This window comes from Dermacentor andersoni, chromosome 9 (genome assembly GCF_023375885.2).
Source record: "Dermacentor andersoni chromosome 9, qqDerAnde1_hic_scaffold, whole genome shotgun sequence".
Classification (NCBI taxonomy): Eukaryota; Metazoa; Arthropoda; class Arachnida; order Ixodida; family Ixodidae; genus Dermacentor; species Dermacentor andersoni.
In genome coordinates this window covers 37,959,950-37,973,545 of record NC_092822.1, presented here as the reverse complement: position 1 = coordinate 37,973,545, position 13,596 = coordinate 37,959,950, and the positions used below count along the sequence as shown (strand labels likewise).

General features: G+C 45.4%; 1 long non-coding RNA gene across 2 annotated transcripts in view; it reads left to right on the top strand.

Moving 5' to 3' along the window:
• Positions 1–11,674, top strand: part of LOC129383891 (uncharacterized) — a 36,432-nt gene extending 24,758 nt beyond the window's left edge. For both annotated transcript variants that reach the window (XR_008611715.2, XR_008611716.1), the window contains exon 2: positions 11,078–11,674. This is a non-coding gene — a long non-coding RNA (uncharacterized lncRNA). The remainder of the gene's footprint in view (positions 1–11,077) is intronic.
• The last annotated feature ends 1,922 nt before the right edge of the window (positions 11,675–13,596 follow it).

The window sequence follows — 13,596 nt, the reverse complement described above, 5'->3', positions numbered from 1 at the left end:
TTCATTGCGTGGAAAATTGCCACCGATGGTGTCCGGCTGCTACTCCACAATTTAAATCGCCCGCGCCAAAGCGGACGTTGCTTACGTAAAACCCGCGTGACCTCGCTCTCTGCTGCTCTGGGAATCGGCCACTGCTGACACATTTACAATCCCAGCCTCGGCGACCACATTCCGACGGGTGCGTTATCCTCCTTGAAGCCCTTGGGTTCAGCGATAGCAGGGGGTAAGTAAACATGTCCGCAGTAGAGATTAGTAAAAGGCGATTGGAGGTTTGGTGGCAGGAAAGGAGGGAGACCACAAACAACATAGGCGTACGAAAAACAAAGTTCCCAATAATGCTTCAGAAAGTTTGACGCTGAGAATTTTTATCTGTTAAAAGATAGGTAAGACACTGCGCAAAATAACAAAAAGAGCTTGGTGGCGCAACCCATCGCCCCGTTTCAAAGGGGGCGCTCATAGCATCCATCCATCCGTCATTTCATCGTTGCCTTCTGCCATGTGAATTCTCAAATAAGTAAGGTTTTGGAACACTTCAGTCGGCACGCGTTGTGGTTGAAAATTAAATTATGGGATTTTACGTGCCAAAACCACTTTATGATTATGAGGCACGCCGTAGTGGAGGACTCCGGAAATTTCGACCACCTGGGGTTCTTCAACGTGAACCTAAATCTAAGTACACGGGTGTTTTCGCATTTCGCCTCCATCGAAATGCGGCCGCCGTGGCCGGGATTCGATCCCGCGACCTTGTGCTCAATAGCCTAACACCATAGCCACTGAGCAACCACGGCGGGTACGCGTTGTGGTTCTAACGTGAAAGTGGCGTCGAACGTTGCGCAAACGCTGCAGCAGTTCCGGTGCCCCGTGAAGCCATCAATAGGCAAGCCATTTCAATTTCGACAGTGACGTTTCCTGAACAAACGTGCGCAAGGTCGCGGCCGGAGATAACGATAATAATGGACGCCGTTATCAATATGTGCACAATTACAGCGGGGCCGGATATAGGCGCCTTTGTGCCGCAAATTCGCTCCTCATTACCAGAACGGGCGCCCACAGAAAGGGATTGCGCTTTTCAATAGTTCGTAGCGCGACGTTTGTATTCCGGTATTCTGTAATTCGTGGCAATCATTTATGTTCTTTTTTTACTACGATGCAACCATCATGCAATATATTTTTGATATATCAGGAGGTCCGTATATATATGTATCGGTATGGTCTACAGACTGTCTACGTAGTATAGACAACATGTGGGCTTCTGAGCTTATACTATTTAGATAGATAGATATATTTTCTGGTGAACGTACTTTTCAGATACTTATTAGGTATAGTTGATTTTTAGTGCCGCTTTACACACGGGTTATACGTTTTACCACTGTAAATGTCACGTTCTTCGCCCGTTGTCGAAACCCCCGTCCCTCCCCGGCTTCTTTTTTTTTTCTGTTTGTTCGCAAAGCGTGCTCTTGGCGCTCCTCGGTGCACCATACAAGGATTCACCAATTGTTATCGTCACGATCTGCATAAGTCAGTGCACCCCTCACGCGCGCAGCCGATACAGTGAATTACACGCACAGTTACGTTCGCCGCACGCTTCTTCTTGCGTCGGCGTTCCAAGCCGGGCCGGCCTAATACAATGGGCGCGAGCAACCAAGCGCAAAGGGCAACCCGCCGGGCGGTTGCACCATGCCCCTCAGATCGCGCGCTTGGGGACGCGAGCACAATTGCGGGAATTCTGAGAGCGACGCGCAATTTCATTTGCCTCCCTATTATTCGCCCTTCTCGGTTTCCATGGTTACGCTACACTTACTCCGGCGCTCACTTATTTCGTGTTTCCGTTCGACTTTTTCTTTTTTGTCTCAGCAGCTTGTAATCTCTCGTGCACGCAAGTCTTCAGTCGGCAAAGCGCGTGCCTGCAGAGCGATTCCACGCCGGAAAATGCGAACAGCGGGCTAGCTCTCCAGCACCGGCTGAGCCGAAGCCAAACGAAGCGCGGGTTAGAACGATAGGAGGAAGGGAAAGAGAAAAGCAGAAGGCCGGGAGGTTAACCAGAATAGCGTCCGGTTGGCTACCCTACACCGGGGGAATGGGAAAGGGGAAAACAAAGTTGACCGGGAGAGAGAGGAGGGAAGGAAAGAAGGAAATTAGCGGTGAGTTCACTGACGCGTTTGTTCTTACAGAAATTGCATGAATAGTCACAGATGGTCGCACAAACCCGTCGTGCTTAAAACGATAAATGCGAAGAATTAGCACGGCGTCGCAATTTCCGCAACCGCTACCACCGAGGGACAGGTGCCTTTATCCCCGTGCCATTCGTACGCGCAGCGTTAAGAGGAAGCTTTAGCTCGGGCCCAGCTCCGACGCGGCCCATTGGAATACATGTAAAGCGCAAAAACGTTTTTCTGAGATGACGCCTGGACCGATTTTAAGGAAATTTGCCACATTTGAGAGAGAAAGTTAAATTCTAGTGACTGTTGGAAGCGGAATTTCGATTTAGGGCCTGAATTTCCTGAAAGAGATTTTCAAAAATTCGAAAGTTAAAAAAATGTAGAAGCACGAAGTGTACAAATTAATAGCTCTGCATCAAGAACAGCTATCGCGGATCTGTAAACGGCACCCATTAGATCATTGAAAGCGCACACATTCGATATGTCATTTTGTATCTTGCGTGAAGGAAGGAATTACGTGAATTTGTTACGTTGTGTGCAAGAGTTCTGCAAAACCTGTATTTTCATATTACCGTTTTTTTTTAGATTCATGTGTGACATCAATTTTGTCCGCTTTAGATGTACTATTGGATGCGATTCACAGAATTGTGATAACACTTTTCATTGCTGAATTACAGAGTTGTCAACTTCATAGTTTCGCTTTCTGAAAATTTTGGATTTTTGCCAATATTTAATGAAAAGATTGACGAATAAATAAAAAATTCGAAACCAACAGTTACTATATTTTCAGTTTTTCCTTTAAATGCAATAAACCTCGCCAAAGTTGGTGCAGTGGTTGCCGAGAAAAACGAATTCTCCTTTTACGTGTATTTAGATAGGAGCACCCGAGCTAAAGCTTCCTCTTAAAATCAAACTCTAGGATTTTACATGTCAAAACCACGACATGATTATTAGGTACGCCGTAATGGGGGACACCGTATTAAATTTGGTCATCTGGAGGGTCATTAACGTGCGCCCCCAATACACGGTACACTGTTGTACTTCTGCATCTAGCCGCCCCCATCGAAATTCGGCCGCCGCGGCCGGGATTCGATCCCGCGCCCTCAGGCCTAACCTTGAAACACTTTCAAGCCATGCTCGTGGCTTTTAGCATGATATTACGAGCATGTTTGCTCGTAAGGGCGTTTGACAGCTCTTCAGTAGCGAAAATCCGGGATTTTCGTCGCAGACAGATTTAAGTTTCGGACTAATTCTATCAGCATTATGTCCATTGACGATGGTGACGAATCTTCCCTGAACATCCAAAATGCGCCCCACATTTGGGGTCAGAATTGAGCTCAATCTTCTAAGCTTCTCGATGATGTCCGCTAAAAAACATGAAGTGAACCCACAAGTGCGCTGTCGCCTCCGAATATAGTTTCTTGCTTCTTTTTTGTATTGTTTTTAAGCACACCAATTTTTTGAAAATTTCCTGAGGACGATAGCCTAATTCTAACCCTTCTTCTAAATTACTCGATGAGGCGGCCATTACTTCTACGAGAAATCAAAATTCTTAGTCGAATAATTAACATAAATACTCAAATTAATTTTGATGGATTACTTTACAGCACGCTTTTCAATCTACGAATTGTAGCTAGTGGGCTTGCGAGGCATATCCACTTGAAACGAATACTGAGGATGGCACCGCGGTTTCGATATTTTTGCCGTAAATTAATTAAGTAAAAATCTCATTCGTGTAATTATGTTAATTATTCAGTCAGGCATGTTGATTTCTTCTAGAAATTTAGCTCAAGGGCTAGAATTGTGCTATCCGCCACAGGGAACTTTTAAAAAGGTGGTGCAGCTAAAAAAGACACGTGGTATATTGTCGCGTACAACAGTTTTATCTCTTTTCACATCGGCATCCGTGTCCACTGCAAGGGTGTTGATAACAGACTTTATATCGACAAAGTGTTTGTGGTAATGATCGATTGCCTTCATTTGGGACAAAACACGGAAAAATGCAGTTCTAGGCTCTGAAAACCCCAAATATGCTCCAACATAAAAATAGGCGTTGTGCCCATTTTATGGGCACTATAAAATGTATAAGTGCCATTAAAATGATTTCAGTCCCATAGTTCGTGCTTATGTGTTTAATAGGCACGATAAGTACGTAAGAAAAAATAAGTCCCTTGTCTAAAGTTCTGGTCTCTTATCATAATTGTACCTCTATAAACGCTTGCTTATACATCCTGCGAGTACTTATAGATTTGAAGGTCTGTTTTGCCTTCTAATGCTCTTTTGATAATTTCAAGTATGCGGCTGGTTAACGGACAAAAGCTCTTCACAAAGTTATTTCTCACATCTTCTCACATGTCTAAAGTCAAAATTTTCACAAGTCTATTGTGATTTGCAGGCTTGCAAACAGGTTGCGTGTTTGTGTGTAGAAGGGTTTAGGCGCTGGTGCACACAGACTCTTAAGACCCTAATTTGACAGATTGCCCGTGATATCACATGTATTTTATCACATCCGTAGAATTTCTATAGAAGTACTAAAATATTTCTGCGAGGTTAAGACCTCATATACAACTTTGAAACAATAGTCTGTTTAGATGTGCAAGGAATTTCGAGGTCGTATGCAATTTTAAAACCAACTGTCTCATTTTCTTTTAATAAGCTGTATGTGGATTGAGAGTCCGTATAACAGTCTGTATATACATATATATGTGCACAGACTAATGAGCTTAAATTTACTTCTGCCAACGTGTCGTCTTGCGTATTTACATAGCTCATGACGTCAAACTTTGTCGTAACTGCTATAATTACGTCGCCAATGCCCTTTGCGCAAATCCCGCGTCGGTGACGACCGTCTTCCTTTGCCTGCGTGGCAACCTTGACGTGACATCACGTTTTCATCAGCCTTTTCTGTAGAATAGGTCACGTACTTCCGCAATCACTCAGCGGCGACTAACTTCTATCTGTAAGCAGTTGCGACATATGATACAGAATGGTCCGGGCGGTCTCGAAATGTTCAACGGAGATAGAGGTTCTAAATGCAGGCTTTTTGTGTGTGTGTGTGAATTGGGCCCCCCCCCCCCCCCATTATTAGCTTGAGCCAGGGCTTGCACTTCAGGTCAGGGACGCCGCTTCTCGTCGTGCTGGTCACGCAAGGTTAGGGTGACGTTAGTGCAGGCCGAGAGTATACAGACACATACATGTATTAGTGAAGTGGCGTCATGTACGCCGTATGGCACCTTTCTATTCACAGCTTTAATGTCACCGTCGGAGATAACGTGATCGTGACAGCGTGCAGATTTTCACCGTGTTGCAACATGGCGGCCACGATGACGTCAGCTCATAACGGGCGCAGCTTTCACGATACGTCACGGTCCTTATCGAGCCCAGCGCATAAATACCGCCCCATGTCCTGCCTTTTTACGATGGGCGGCAATTATTTTCCGAGTCAGTGAGCCTAGTGTACCAGGAGGGCACCGTTTCCCCTCGATTCGTATACTTTCGAAATAAAGTGCAGGGCGAGTTGCAGAAGACGAAGCAAAACGAAAACAGACGAAAGCAAGAATGAAAGTGGCGCAACGGCAGCGCGAACAGACGACGTCGGCCCAGCTGGCTTGCAGACGAAAAAACAACGCTAATCGGCACCGGCAGCAGTCAGGGAGCGGAGCGCGGAGCCAGAAAATAAATCCCCACCAAAGTCGTTAAACAATAGAAAACAGTCCACTGGTAAGGTCGCCCCTCGGACGGCTATTTATCGACCACGTCTCAAAATGAAAGGCATAAGAAATAAAAAAAAGGAAAGGGGGAGAGAGAGCTCGAGCAGAGCGAAGAAAACAGAGCGCCGCTGGCCGACGTCGTCGGAACGCTTTCGTCCATTCTGGACGCATCGGCAGTTTGCTCAATGGAGCGTGACCCCCCCCTCTCCCCTCACCCCTTCTCCAACAACTTCGCGGGCGACCTTGTTCGGTACGGGGACTGCACCAGGCTCCCCTCTGCCCTATATACAAAAGCCCAAACGTGAGCCGCGTTTTCGTCTTGCTCGTCGGCTTTTGGCTTCTTGCTTCGGCCGCCAGTATAGAGCGCGCACGCCTCTATACAATCTGTCGTCTGTTTCAGTCGGCCAAGCCGATGCCATAGAAAGAAGCAGGCGCCTACACTATCTGTCGTCTGCTTAAGCCACCCAATGCCACTGCTTATTCGTGTCAGCCGAACGGCTCTTCCACTGGATCAGGCTAGGAGTTCGGCTTGTTTCTCTCCCTCTTCTGGTGGTCGTAAACGACGTCGCTGCTTCCACCAAGCTTCTGTTTCAGGATTCATGGAGGCTTCGTGTTGTTGTTTTCCCCTGAACTTATATAATTTGACCTTCCAGATCGGCGCCTGCTTGGCGCCCTTCGATCAAACTTCCGCAACAGTGGGAGTGGCGTTGGACAGTAAGAGACAATTTATTACGGTCCATGAACACGACCTCGGGCGTTGAAAGTGCGCTAGGCTATGTACAGACAGACAGAAGGAGGGTGGGTGTGTTTGCGGAAGCACTGGACAGCGAAACATCGCCCTTTCTGGCAAAAAGAAATACGTTGACATAAAGGTTTACTTTGACATTGAAAAGCGACGTCACCAGAAACGAGGCACCACTTGGACGCCTCGCCGTACCAGAAGAGCCAATCGGGGCAAGAAGGTACGTTACGTAACGAACACCTACTAATGTTTCACTACATCGCCTAGCACTTCCGCTTCACGTGTGCGTGCCTGCGTGTAAAACAACCATGACAAAACTTTCTGTAATACTTCAAGCGTACTATTAAAATATGCGCACGCTAACTTATCCAACTTTTCGTGCGCTTACATATTCCTGTGGTCATGTGTGGGTAACAGCATTCGTTAATGGATGCGCGGAAGCCCTTCGAGCCGAAGCGACAGACAACTCGCGGCTGTTTCCCATGTGATGCGGAGCACCTACTCATCGAAGCGGTACTTCCGCGACAGGCATATGCGCCTGCACTAGATCAAGGAACTTCCGTAATAAGCAAGAGCAGCAACCCTTTCGGTTGACATCTATGGGAAGCTTAACAAAAAAAATGCAATGACGCGCATGTTTGTGTCTGCAACTTCGAAAAGCAGCTTTTAAGTTCGCTCAACGCTCATTGGTGCTCAAATCTCGCGTGGAGACCGCATTTCGTGGTTCACTTTGAATAACAGCGCCTATGATATACCGGAACTCAGAGAAACAAACCGTAAACACTTGTAAACACGTTCGAAAGGCTCGTAAAACGGTTAATGCGCGTCGACAGCACCGTAATACCTTACTAGGCATAATTAATTAATAGGTTCTATATCATTCTCATAAATGTAAAGACTGTTTCGTTTTTATCGTTTTCTTCTCGGTTCCAGTTCTCTTGTAGGTACTGACCGCCCGCAATACCTCTATCCGTATGGATAGCAGTGCTATTCAGGTACTGCATATTTCTTGTTGTGAATCGTGGCACGGTAGGGCTAAACAAATTTCTTTAACTTCGTTGCGCGTGCAGAATGGGAGCTCCTGGCACTGACAAAGTCGGTCGTCGCCAGCCGCAACACCCCTTCCCCACCCCCTGCCCCGTCCCAACTTAGTTCACTCAAGAATCGGCAACCTTACTACTACTACTACTACTACTACTACTACTACTACTACTACTACTACTACTACTACTACTACTACTACTACTACTAATACTAATACTTCTTCTACTACTACTACTATCAGTCGCACTGCTGCTCTTACTAATATAGTACTGCTACTGTAGTGGTGGTGCTATTACTAGTAGTACCTCTACTACTGCTATCAGTTGCATTGCTTCTCGTACTAATACAGTCGAGCGCTTGTGCAATGAAATGCATAACGAATTAATAATTATGCCCCGGTTGTATTGTGAGCCGTGCAGTGCGCTACCTTTACAACGAAGTGACCTGTATAACGAACGATTTCGGAGGCTTCACGCACTTCGTTATAGAGGCGTTCGACTGCATAATACTGTTACTGTATTCGTGCTGCTGTATTATTGCTACATCTCTTACTAGGTATACCAGTTCTACCGTGTACTTCTTCTTATAACAAGACTATACTACTACTACTACTACTACTAAATCATTTCGCACCGGAGATAGTCCATACGGCAGCTGTAGCTGCAGAGTTGAATGTCAAGGGCATGTCAACACTGAACGCAACCCGTCTCCAGGGCTATAGGAACAGCACAAGTGCGCTGTACCGCGAGGTACAGGTAACTTTTGTCTGTACCGTGCAGTTACATATGTGCGTCTCGAGGGTCGCGAAGGGCACAACAGATGGCGGCGACCCGCGAACAGAATGCGAGATGGCCGAGATAATAGAACAAGCCGAGCGAGCGGCCGCAAAGGCGGAAAGTGCGTGGGCCAGGTAAAATAAAGCCCGGTCGCTCGCACGCCACCGAAAACCCTTCGATCTCTCTCTTTCTTTTTTTTTTTTTGTGCAAGGTCAACGGTCCTCGCGGCCTACGCTTCTGAGTGCTTTCCTTTTAGCGGCGCCGCGTTATGAAGTGCGCATATATCTCTATCCGAGCTTGGCGAAGCAATTGCGCAGGCAATCGTCGACGCTTCGAACGAAAACATAAGCGCGAAGAGATCGCGACGTACAAGACTAAACTGCCGCGGAGGAAGAGTCCTTTCGCAATTCCTTGACGCATGTAGCACTGTGCCTCGGAAATCCGCTGATATGCGACTCGTAGAAGGTCGCCTCACCGCAGCTGCTTTCTGAGGTCAAAACAAATTTATGTTTGACTTCGAACGTGTACGTGTACTCTTGACCCTCGCCCTGACGCTGACAATCCAGTGCGGCTAGCACTTGGACTAAAGTAAAAGCTTGACTGAAATGAAATGAACGAAGATGCCCCTTCTCGCAAGTGCGGCTAACAGGCGAAGACATGTCTTTTTCCGTTTTCTTCTTGACAGTTTCTTTTGAAGTTGGCGAGTACGGGATGCAAACGCTATATCCGGTCTCTACGTGAGGCTTATAGCGCGTTAAAAAGACAAGGACGAAAGTGAGACGTGACACACACAGGCGCTAACTTGCAACAATCTTTATTTCGAGCAAGGGACCCATACATATATACAACTTTTTCGCGTACATCATACATGCGCTGTTTGCAAAAAAACCTTACACACTATTGCGCAGGTACGGCCGCGGAAGCGTATCGAGGCACTGTAAGCTACGAGCTAGCTGCAGCACAGGATCACGTGATTCTTGACGTCAGACGTGTGCGATAAAGTGCGCTTGTAAATGTCTTCTTCGTCTCAAAGTTCCTGCGGCCTTTGCGGATGGTTTCGCTCCAGTCAGCCTCTGCAGTCGGTGCAAGAGCACGTTTATCTAGGTCGATTGCTCACAGGGAACCATGATCATGAGAAGGAAACTTACAGAAGAATGAAAGTGGGTTGGGTTGCATACGGCAGGCATTGCCAAATCGTGACTGGAAGCTTACGACTGTCGAGAAAAAAAATTGTGCTATCATAGCATTCTACCGGTGCTAACATGTGGGCAAGAAACATTGAGGTTAACAAAGAAGCTGGGGAACAAGTTAAGCACCGCGCAAAGAGCGATGTAACGAAGTTTTTTAGGCGTTAGCTTTTGAGATAGGCTGAGATCGGTGTGGTTCAGGGAGCAGACAGGTATAGCCGATGTTACAGTCGTGTAAATCAGTGTCACCAAGTGCATTAGCATGTGTATATAGTTACGTACGCGCTGAACCACCGCATTTCAGAGAAGTGATTGGATTCGGCTGGGCCGACATTTTAATGGGCTATCATCATCATCAGCCTGGCTACGCCCACTGCAGGGCAAAGGCCTCTCCCATACTTCTCCAACTACCCCGGTCATGTGCTAATTGTGGCCATGTTGTCCTTGCAAGCTGTTTGATCTCATCCGCCCACCTAACTTTCTGCCGCCCCCTGCTACACTTCCCTTCTCTTGGAATCCAGTCCGTAATCCTTAATGACCATCGGTTATCTTCCCTCCTCATTACATGCCCTGCCCATGCCCATTTCTTTTTCTTGATTTCAACTAAGATGGCATTAACTCGCATTTGTTCCTTCACCCAATCTGCTCTCTTCTTATCCCTTAACGTTGCACCCTTCACTCTTCTTTCCGAAGAATGATGGGTGTCAGCCAACGTAAGAAGCCAATCTGCGCATTTTGTTTATTGATCGCGTAAATAGGTGTCAGCACGTGTATTTCAGCATGGGGAGTAATGTATGCGCCGAAATAGCTGTAAGGTGGATAGCTGTAAGCTGCCGATCACGATTTCGTAACACGTGCCGTGTGCTAACCAACCGCTTTTATTTTCCGGTAAATTTTCTTCCCTTGAGCAGGATCACCTTTGATTAAATTGTCTTGGTATATGTTATCCTAGAGGCTGACTACCAATCGCGAATTACGAACTTGTTTTTAATTCAATTCAACATTACTTTAGTATCCTGTATGTTAATCTTCAACCTTATAGTCTTTCATTCCGTTGACTTAGCCCTAGCTTACCTTTAACACAAGTTCCCATGTTAGGAAAAAACGATAATGATATGCACGAAAGAGGGGGAATGTTATGAGTACGAATTGATTCTTCTAGCAAAACATCACGTGCACCGCGGTCCTCCAGGCTCCGTGGGTCGAAGGTGCAATCTGTGTCGTTCGACAATTAGTCGGCACACATTACGTGAGCTGCAACAACAACAACAACAAAAAAAAAAAAAAAAAACTGCACGCCGCGTTGAGGAAAGACTGAACGCGCATAGGCAAAATGTCATGATCGAGGACACTGTTTCTACCATATCCGCTACGCTCTACTTACATGCCAACCACTTCTAGGTTACTGCCTCCTAGTGGACGGTACAGGCTCTCTGTGGATTATTCTACATTACCGCAGGCTATACCTCTGGACCGAGCCACATCCCACACGGCTGGAGAACCGTCGCAGCGTGTCCAGCTCGCAACGTCTCGATGGACTTTCTCCGGTGGCCTCGCAGGAGTAGGGACTCATTCGGCCCTACCTGTTCCCTAGCGGCTCACTCCGTTCCAGCCTGCCTGGCAGGAAGACGGACGTGTCTATCGCCTAGCAAGGACACTGAGGTGTGCGGCAACGGCATCTAGGTCACGTGTTCGACTCGCGGTCGGAACTGCGAGACACGGGGCGCCCCAGATGAATTGGGCAAGTTTACTTAATGGTAACGTGAGGTGGTATCTACTTCAACATTGTGTTTTGAAATCTATTACTGATTATGTACACGCGTAGCCCTAGATAACGTTACAGATAAAGGCGCCTCATATTCGTATTACAGAAAGTTTGTGGGGTTCTTACGTGCCAAAAACTTTTATTTTACCTGCTGATTAAATTTTGCATGCCTTTATGTGTGTATATGTACATATATATGTTGTAGGTGTGTATGACATGTGCAAGGCCGAAAATGAAGTGCCTCCTATTATGTGCCGATGTTTATTTCGAATAAAGACAAGCTCTGTGTTATTGGGAGTGTAACGTGTGATTTTTTCCCATCTGTTTCTTGATGTAAAAGGTGAGTCCCAAGTGAAGCTTTTCTCATTTTTTTTAGTATTACGCCTTCCATGAATCATACACAATACCTCACGAATTCAAGTGTGCCAGAGAGCTGGAAGAATGCGAACATTAAACTAATCCATCAGAAGGGAGAGGTTAAAAAATTGAACTATAGGCCCTGCTTTCAGTATTGTATAAAATGTTCAAGATAATTTCCAACAGAATCAGTGCAACACTTCAATAATAAAAAAAAAAGCAGGCTGGCTTCAGGAAGGGATATTCTGCAATGGAACACATCAATGTCAGCAATCAGGTAAGTGAGAAATCTGCAGTGTAGAATCAACCTCTATATATGGCTTTCATGTAATATGAAAAGGTTTTTGATTCAGTAGAGATACCAGCAGTCATGGATGCATTGCGTAATCAAGGCGTACAGGGGGCAAACGTAAATACCTTGGGAAATATCTACAAATATTCCACAGCTACCTTAGTTCTCCGCAAGAAAAGCAGCAAATCACCTATCAAGAAAGGGATCAGGCAAGGAGACACAATCTTTCCAGTGTTATTAACTGAATGTTTCATCATCATCATCAACAGCCTGTTTTATGTCCACTGCAGGACGAAGGCCTCTCCCCGCGATGTTCAGCATGTTTAGCAGTATTCAAGCTGTTGTACTGGGAGGGCTTAGGAGTGAGGATAACAGCGAATTACTCAGCAGCTTTCGGTTTGTGGATGACATTGTTTCAACTGATCACCAGTTTTGCAGAACAGGAGAAATGATTGAGTACCTTAACAGAGCAAGCGCATGAGTGCAGTTCAAGGTCAATATTCAGAAGAAAAGCAATGAAACAGGAATTCATGATCGCCAGTCAGGCTGTAGAGTACCATGAAAAGTAAATTTATGGAAGAACAAAGATGGGTTAGAATGGATACGGCTGGCATTACCAAATACTGACTGGGAGCTTATACCTGTCATTGAAAAGAAAAGCGTGCAATCATTGCATTCTACCCGTGCGAACATATGGAGCAGAAGTATGGAGGCCAACAAAGAAGCTCGAGAACAAGTTAAGGACCGCGCAAAGAGAGACGGAACGAAGAAAGTTCAAACGGCGATAGCCGATATTCTAATTCACATTAAGAGGAAGCTTTACCTCGGGCCCAACTCCAATGCTGCCTATTAAAATACATGTAAAACGCAAAAATGCTTTTCAGAGATAGCCCTTGGACCGATTCTAATGAAATTTGTTGAATTTGAGAGAGAAAGTTAAATTCTAGTGACTGTTGGAAACGGAATTTCGATTTAGGGCCTGCATTTTGTTTTAAAAATTTTTGAAGAATTCGCATGTTCGAATATCATAGACGCACGAAGTTTACAAATTAATATCGCTGCATCGAGAACAGATATCGAGGTTCTATAACCGGCACCCATTAGATCATTCAAGGTTGTAAAATTCGATATGTCAATTTGTTTCTTACGTGAATTTGTTACGTTGTTTAAAAGGGTTCTGCAAAACATTTATTTCCATATTATTGAATTTTTTAGATTCATATGTAACATACGCATTTTGTCCGCTTTAGATGTACTATTAGATTGAATTCACAGAATTGTGATATCATATTTTGTTGCTGAGTAACAGAGTTGTAAACGTGATAGTTTCGTTATCCGAAAATTGCCCATTTTTAATAAAATATCGACGAACTAAATCAAAATTTTCAAACGAACAATCGCTAGATTTTAAGTTTTCTTTTAAATGCAACAAACCTCGTCAACTTTGGTGCAGTGGTTGCTCATAAAACGAATGATCCTTTTACATGTATTTATACAGGAGCCCCCGAGCCAAAAAGGCTTCCTGTTAACAAAACAAAACATGGAGCTGGACAGGCCATGTAAT